This window comes from Pelmatolapia mariae, linkage group LG8 (assembly GCF_036321145.2).
Source record: "Pelmatolapia mariae isolate MD_Pm_ZW linkage group LG8, Pm_UMD_F_2, whole genome shotgun sequence".
NCBI classification, from domain to species: Eukaryota; Metazoa; Chordata; class Actinopteri; order Cichliformes; family Cichlidae; genus Pelmatolapia; species Pelmatolapia mariae.
This window is the reverse complement of record NC_086234.1, coordinates 23,122,994-23,131,558: the sequence shown is the minus strand read 5'-3', so window position 1 is coordinate 23,131,558 and position 8,565 is coordinate 23,122,994. Positions and strand designations below refer to the sequence as shown.

General features: G+C 42.3%; 1 long non-coding RNA gene across 1 annotated transcript; it reads right to left on the bottom strand.

Annotated features, from left to right (window-relative positions):
* Nucleotides 1-4,402: 4,402 nt before the first annotated feature.
* On the bottom strand, nt 4,403-5,592 carry LOC134633730 (uncharacterized). The gene is made up of 3 exons (XR_010094781.1): nt 5,360-5,592; nt 5,196-5,276; nt 4,403-4,706 (listed from the first exon to the last, which is right to left on the bottom strand). It is a non-coding gene; the product is annotated as an uncharacterized LOC134633730 (long non-coding RNA).
* Between the last annotated feature and the right edge of the window lie 2,973 nt (nt 5,593-8,565).

Genomic DNA, 8,565 nt, shown 5'->3' with positions numbered 1-8,565 from the left:
CATGTTTAGGAAGCCATATGAAGACTAGACCATTACAAGTCAAACGTTGTTGTAGTAAAAGAAGAAGAACATAATTGCTTTCTTTATTGCAATATTGATTGATTATGATCAATATTTCTTGCTGACATCTGTTTTTGCTGCTTTACCACAGCCAGGTTTGACTGCAGAAATAAGAATGCTTTAATCTTGCTGTTGGCTTTCCAGCTGCTGAATAAAATAAGGAAGTTAGTTGTATAAATCTCTGTTAACGTTAGTCACAGAAAACAGACTGTCAGTTGCAGAGTGATAAAAGCAGCTAAAGTGAAACCCTCAGAGGAGCTGATTTGACAGTTTAATTGGCTCTTTTTAATCACTTGAAATGCCAGTTAGTATAATTGGTGAACACACTGAAATAACATCAGACTGTGATTAAAATCTCAAGTTAAGTCATCCCATAGCACCTGATAGGCATCTGAAATTTTTAAAGGTTCTTTGCTCACACACTCGAGCTCTTTTTTTTTTTTTTTTACTGGTGAACCAAATATAACAGTATAGAACAGCAGAGTTATGTGACAACTTCTAAACAAAGACTATTGATTTAGGGCCTGTATAACTTTTTTGGCAAACCACATGAATCTAATAAAACGAGCATTAAGCAGCTGGCAAATACAAAAAGTGACTGGTGGATTACAAATTAAAGCTCGGCAGCAGTACAGAAAAGTTCTGCTTTAATAAATCTAACAAGTTTTCTCTTTCCGTCTTTTATGATCTTGTCCTGCAACCTCAAAATGATTAAAGCCATACTTTGTCCTGGAGACCTACCTCTCCATTCTTGCCCTGTTTTAGGGTCTTTAGAGGATAACACCCTCTGGTTGGAAAGATCGGTCACAGAGAACATATAGAATATAGAGTCAAAATAACCAATATTGCTCCCATCAATCAAACATATAGTATAAATGTATAACGTATAAAACTGCAGACCAAAAAAAATAACCTGTCAAATAATTGCTTCAAGACACATGCGTCCATCACCATCTTATCGAAGCCAAATAAATTATTGACATATCAATGAATATAAAAGGTTACACGAAGCTGTGTTTATAAGGGCATAAAACCAGCTGCAGAGTGATGCGGTAGACAGAAGTACAAGAACATGTTTATCTTGGAGCACACAAGAAAAAATAAAAGATAATGATATGATGATTTTTTTTCTTCTAATCTTTATTTTAGGGAGTTTGGTGTTTTGTCATTTGGCAGCACCTTCAGAGCATGTGTGAGTTTTAAATTACATTTTCCCATTTTTCCCTACTCGGAACAAAACTAGTAATTCTCAGATATGATAACAATGAGATTTGAAACTAGTCTTCTGTATTGACCAAAGGCAGGTGTTCAGACTACTCAGCTGCCCTTCCCCTGGGCCTGGTTCATTATTAAGATGTGGTTTGCCAGATCCCAAACCGATAACCCATTACTTATAATGACTTAGCCTCAGGTGCAATTGTCCCTTTCCTAGAGATTTTACACACACAGTCTCTTTTTTAATAAAGCATAACCAGTTTCATGCTGCAAAAGTCAGCAGTGGTGGGATTTGACCTCTCAACCTTTACACTGAGCAAATCCAACACCTTAGACCACAGATTATTTGCTCAGAACTTCAATATTTAAGAAAGAAACAATAGTTGACGTCATTGGCTTGACACCTTTTGAAGAACCACACATATTTCAATAGGTTTGAAAACTGAGTATTATGTTAATTGTATTACTAGCACAAGTTGGTGACATTTTCATTGGAAAATTAATGAATTTATGGCATACATCTGCTAATTGTTCATGCAGTTCCCCTTACTATGGCCACTGTTTAGGGCCGTCCACACAGGAAGTGGCTAGCATGACGACCAGAGACCACAGAAGGTCGATGGCATTCAGTGACTCGAATATTTGGTGACAGCAGGTGAAATATTCGCTGGCAACATGAAACAGATCCCAAACAGAATTGGGTGTGACGTGTTCCAAAGTTACGTGTTACTGCAATCACATTACATTAATAAGTAATGCAGTAATGTAATGTTTTTTGCACTAAATTCAGCAACAAATTTACAATGTGTCATCAATCTGTCATTGTACTCCAGCTGTCTTTTTTTTTTTTTTTTTTTTTTTTGTCTGTCCCATTTGGTTCTTTAGCCGTCAGAATTGTTGTCTGAAGACCAACAAGGATACCAAATGGATTTATTTTGCCAAATGGATCATCATGGCATTGCCGTATTGGTCCATTTGATCAACTTTTGTTGTTATTATTTATTTTATTTTCAGTAGTTACAGATGAGACAGACATGATTGGGGGATAGGAAAGGGAGAAAGAAAGAGAGGAAGGAAAAGAAAAACAGAAGGGAAGAGGGACAGTGAGAAAGGGCACTTACAAAGACAAAGAGAAAAAAAAATCTCCTGGATCACCTGTTGAGAGAAAAAGAATAGAAAACAAGCAAAAAAAAAAACAAAGCAACATACTAAACACAACACCATCATGTTAATCTAGCTAAGTGTAAACAGCAATAAATACTAAATATTGAATGTTGTTGTGCAGCACAGACAGCGCACAATGTGCTTTGAAGTAGCAGCTAAGAAAGGTGTAGTTTATGTCTACGAACAGTGAACACCCGTGTGCACACCCGTGTGGATCAGCGCGCTTGTATACAGAAGGTTTCCCCATGTAACGGTCTGCTAGAGGGTGTGGAGGGCCATAGCCCCGTCCCCCAGGGCATGAAGCAGGCATGGAGGAGATCCAGGCTCCAGACATCCAGAGGCCCCAGAGTGCGAGAGCCCAAGGAGTACCACCGGAGGGGCATCCGTGCCACCCTCCTGGGAAGGGCTGAGGAGATCCCCAGACGAGGGGTCACCCAGTAGCCACGGAGCAGAAGCCAGAGGGGGCTGCACTGGCGCGCCCGCCGGCTCTGCCGGCAGCCAGCTGTGCCAGAGTGAACCGAGCTGCAGGCCCCGAGGCCGGAGGCTCGAGGGCCCCCTTTGCCCCGGAAGAGGCCTGACCGAGCGACAGGCACCAGGCCCCGCCAAGTAGCCACCGGGAGTGAGCTGGTGTATACCTGAGCGCCCAGCCCCGGACACCAAGAACCACCAATGCACCGACCCCTGAGTGCATCAGTTACCGGCAGGGAGTGTGGTGAGGGGAGATAGGCCTCCATACTTTGGAGGGCCTGGGTGTTCCCAGAGAGGTGGAGTCTAAGACCTGACCTGACATATAAACACAGACAAACAGGCACACACAGACACAAACATGCATTCCCACCCTCATGCACACATATACAAACACTCAGCACTCATCCAACGTAGGAATAGACATATATGCACATGTACACACAATCGCACTCCCCAAACATACTCTATACCCCGGGTCCAGGTACCCTCGCCCCCAGAGGGGGAAACGGCACCCAGACCCAAGAGATGTGACCCTTTCCCCCCGGGGTGGAGGCAAGCAGACCGCCCCAGGCCTCGCGGAAGCAGGGAGGCCAATCTGTCAGCCAACACCTCCTCCCAGCCCCCCGCCCCGATGGCTGGCAGAGAACGGGGGTGTGTGAAGACCCCATACCGCCCTCCTCCCGCTCATGTGTAGTGTTGCTGCGTGTTGTTCTAAAGTGCATTTAAAACAGGGGAGGGCATGGTGCTGCTGCCCGAGAGCAGCAGGTGTTAGCACGGCCCCTCCCGAGAACCCTCAATGTCTACATGGATTTAAAATTGAGAGGTGGGCACCGGCGCCAGAGGTAGGGTTGAATACTCAGACCATTCACTGGACGCCGTTGGCGTGGTCACCCTCAAGGCCCTATATATATGTGTGTGTTATGACAGTGTGAATAATGTGGATGTCTAAGTTGTGGAATAAAACTGAGGCACAGGTGGCCAGAAGGGGACAGAGGGGGGGGGATGTCTCCCCTGCACCCTGGTGACACACCCACACCCCAAGGCCCTACCTGTGTGGGTGGGTGTGGTGGAGCGGGAAGAGGGAGGGGGAGGGGTACTCCAGCTGTCTTAACACCACAGATTGAAAGAAAATCAAACAAACTGTTTACTGCGCTTGTGCTACAGTTAGCTGATTTCAGTTGTTGTGCAGGAGGAGGATAATGGTGGAGCGAGCTACAGCAGTTGAGGAGTGTCGATATGGGCATTACTTTTATGGTAGTAAATGAAGGTAAAGTGCTGCATCCAGGAAAGAAACAACTGGATAATACTGCTAACACAAATTCGGGTCTTGCAAATGTAACCAACTTTAAGGTATAAAGGTGAATTACAGCACAATAACTACTTGGGCTCGTAATGAGGCCCTGGCCAGTATCAGAAGATGCCAAATTCGTATGGAGCCAAAGTATTGAGCAGCAATAATGACCTGGACACAATGTTAACTTTTGAGTAGCCACTCTTATATTGTTGCAAGATATAACAGGTATTTGTCCAACTTGTACAGGAAAAAATATAAAATAAAATAAATAGTGTGCACACTCGAATAAAATAAAAGTACTCGTTGGGGCCCTTTAAGGATTCAGAGTTAAGTTGGCAACAGCCAACTTCAAAGGTCCTTGTGAGTGTAATGGGAATGTATGAGTGTGTGGGTGTGTGTATCTTCTTTGGGGTGGATCGTCCTCAAAGTGGTTGGCTCGCCATCTATCACGACCGGAATATCGTCCTGGTCCTCGAACTTTTCTGTCCTCTCCAAAAAACCTGACCTACAATCCAGGTCATAAAATGTACATTCTAATCAGTCTCTTTCAGATGAATTGCTTAAGGGGAAAATGCAAAATCAAAATATTGCATCAACCTCATATTCATAGCACCAACATCTTAAATCTTATCAAATCTCACAGTTCTGTTGTACAACATTCAGTTTTCAAGTATATCAAATATGAGAACTAAACATCTAAGTTGCTCAAATATTTCTCTATTCATGTAAACATTAATTAAACAATACTTATGGTAAGTAACCATTGACATTCAAAATACAATACACCATAACAATTCCAGAACTATGTGCAAATAAGCAACAAATATACATGTGAGTTCAGTTCAGAGGTATTAAAGCAGTGTGCTTAATTTCTCCACACTAAAGGCCTATTTGTGAGAGAGAAATGCACTAAAAATTACCCTCCATGTTACTTTAAACTCACAGTGAACTGACGAAAATTAGCTTTAGAGCGGCTAAGAAACATGTTGCTCACCGTTGCTCTGTTTCACAAAAGCCTAACACACACTGGTGTTGGAATTGCAGCAGCTCTCCGGATGAAAGGTGAGTGGTTAGCCTGTGAGACACCGAGCTAGCATTAGCGTGATCACGACGGTAATTCTCTACAAGTTTTTTCCTTCGGAATAACACTTGTCTTACCGACGTTGCTTCTCTCCTTCATCCAGCCACTCGACTCCGGGCATCCAGCAGGTAAATATGCTGGCATTCCTTCCTCTCAATTCTGAGTTTTTCCTCTCTTTCGTCCGTGGATTTCTCGGTTTGAGTAGCAGATGCCTCCACTCCTCTTGCTGAGATGAGAAAAACCCGGGAGCACCATGCACCTTCACCTCACTTCCTGGCTGACAGGGTCAGTGCGGCCTGCGTAGGCTCTGATTGGTCGCTGAGCTAGATGCCCTCACGTGGGGTGAACTGAGAGGTGCATTCAATGGTCATAGGAAATATGACGCTCTGTTGATGTGGACATTTAAAATAAAAAGAATAAATACTCTCTCCTCTCTATCATTGGTGTAAGTGTGTTGTTTTTCCATCTGGGCTACACAAACATCTGCACAGATAGCATGCTAACAAGAAGTTAGCCAAGAACTCCAACTTATGACAACACTGAGTGCATGCTGAGCCCAGCCCAGCAACCAGACCTGAACTTCAACAGGTAACAAAGGCAGTGATGAGCAGTCAGGCTGTCAGCATTGTAGCCTCTATTTGTACATGTATCTACAGTAGAATCAGTGCAGGCTGGTTTTTATCTTTGCTTTGTGATGTTGGTTTTACTTTCATGTGCATAAACTAGAAGAAAATTTGTAAAGCATTTGTGTTGATGTGTGAGACTGTAGCGTTGAGCTTATGTTTACTGGTAATTATGAGACAATGCATGTCAGGTCATTTAAAAAGAAAATAATCTAATGAATGTACTGTAAAAATGCACTATGTCTATGAGAAATTACATAATGTATTGAATTACTTTTAAGAAAAGCAACAAGTAATATATTATATCCAGCTAGTACCGGGTTAGACCCCCATTTATCTTCAGCCCTGCCTTAATTCCTAATGACACAGATTCAAAAAGGTCCTGAAAACATTACTCTGAGATTTTGGTCCATACTGACATAATAGCATCGCACAGGTCCTGCAGATTTTTCAGCTGCACACCCATGATGCAAGTCTCCTGTTCCAACACATGTCAAAGGTGCCCTAAGTCAGGGGTGTCCAACTCCAGACCTCAAGGGCCGGTGTCCTGCAGGTTTTAGATCTCACCCTGGGTCAACACACCTGAATCACATGATTAGCTCATTACCAGGCCTCTGCAGAACTTCAAGACATGTTGAGGAGGTAATTTAGCAATTTGAATCAGCTGTTTTGGATCAAGGACACATCTAAAACCTGCAGGACACCGGGATGGACACCCCTGCTCTAAGTGGATCAAGATTTGATGACTGTGGAGGCCATTTAAGTGAATTCATTCTCATGTTCTAGAAACCAGCTTGAGGTTCTTTGGGCTTTGAGAGATGACATGTTATCCAGCTGGAAGAAGTGATCAGGAGCCCAAAATGTGCTAAGAAAATATCCCCCAAACCATTACATGACCCCCATTGGTTAGTTTTGACCTGGACCTCACGGTTCTTTCTGGAGCATAAATAAATAGAAGCTCAGACAGGTAAGAAGGAGCTCGGCCGTTAAGTGATTTAAAAACAAAAAGTACAAGTTTAAATTGGAAACTGAAAGGAACAGGAAGCCAGCGTAGAGAAGCCATAACTGGGGTTATATCCTCCTTCCATTTTGTGCCAGTTAGCAGATGAGCAGCTGCATTTAGGACCAACTGGAGACGATAAGGAGAGGCCTGGTCCAAACCAAAGTACCGAGAATTGCAGTTGTCCAGTCTGCAAGTAATGAACAGATGAATAAGACGTTCGAAGACCTTAGCTGGAAGGTACGGGTTTACCTTGGCTAGCTGTCTCAAATGAAAAAAGCTAGATTGGACTACTGTAATCCCTAAAGATGGTTCTGGAGGAAACTTCCAGACACTGAATCTCCTTTCTTCCCCATTATGATGCTCTGTTTGAACTTCAGGTCACCGTGTCTTCAAGGTGTAAGGTAAAATGGTGAGCTGGCCAAGTTTGAAAAAACTCCATCTTATAGTTCACCTAACTCCCCAACTTATTAATCTTGCTTCACAGCACACCGCTCAGGTGATGTTAATTTATTTTAATACAAAGGTTCCAGTCGAACCCTCTCGTGTTTCAGCGCCTTTCTGCTTAGTACTTCTGCTTCTGCAAGATATTGATCAGAGTGACTCCGCTGATTGAGTAACTGATAAAACCGAGGGGGCATCTGAGCAGAGTGACACACTGGGGGGTTAAGACGATGATTAGTGACAGGGTGTTTCAGTAAGATAAAGTGAGAAGTGCTTGCGTTAGTGACGTGTCAGATACAGTTTTTTAATCATTGATGTGAGTACAAGAAAAAGTCGGTGCATGTTTGGTGTGAGAGAGGAGGTGGACCTATTTACTCCTTTATATATTTTTATTTATCCTGTAGACTACTTAAAAAACAGAACCATACGCTTTTTATGGAAAATTCAACTATGAATGTCACTATATTTGATCCTATATTTGAGCACAAAACACAGAGCTCATTTACCATATGCTTTGATCACTGTGAGCCATGGATATAACATTTATTAGGTTACTCTTAGGTCCAAAAAGTCAATATAATGCTAACACTGAGCCAGACAAAACATTTCTGCTAATGTGATCTCTTGTACAATTTCTCACAACAGACACTCGAGAAAATACAAAAAGAAAAGCTGTGTCTGCTGCTGTCACAGATCATTGCACATCTAATATGCAGAGCCAGAGTGATGCAAAGGACAAATTGACAGACGAGGGCAGAGACACGCCACTTCGGGGGTTTGATCTTTACACTTTTTCGAGACTGATTGAATACGGGGCATATTACAGGTTCTGACGTGCACATTGGCCCTGATGTGAAATTGAAAATCAAATAAGAAATGAAATAAGAGGTCATAGGTCATAAAGAAAAACATACACTACCATGCCAAATTTTAATGGAAGTTCAAATAAGTATTCTGTCCAACCCAGCCAAGAAAACACATTCAGTTATGAGTTAAGCCTGGACTTCTGTGAAAAGAAAGCTTAATGAAATGGTAAATATTTATCACAGAAAGATATAAACTTCCCACCAGCTTGAGGAACATGATGAGAAATATGAATGAAAGCTTTAGACAATCTCTTTTCATACATAAATTAATCAACAACTAAATATACTGTCTTATAGCTGGATTTCTTTCATCTACATTTCATTTTTTGAAATGAATGTTTGTAGGATCA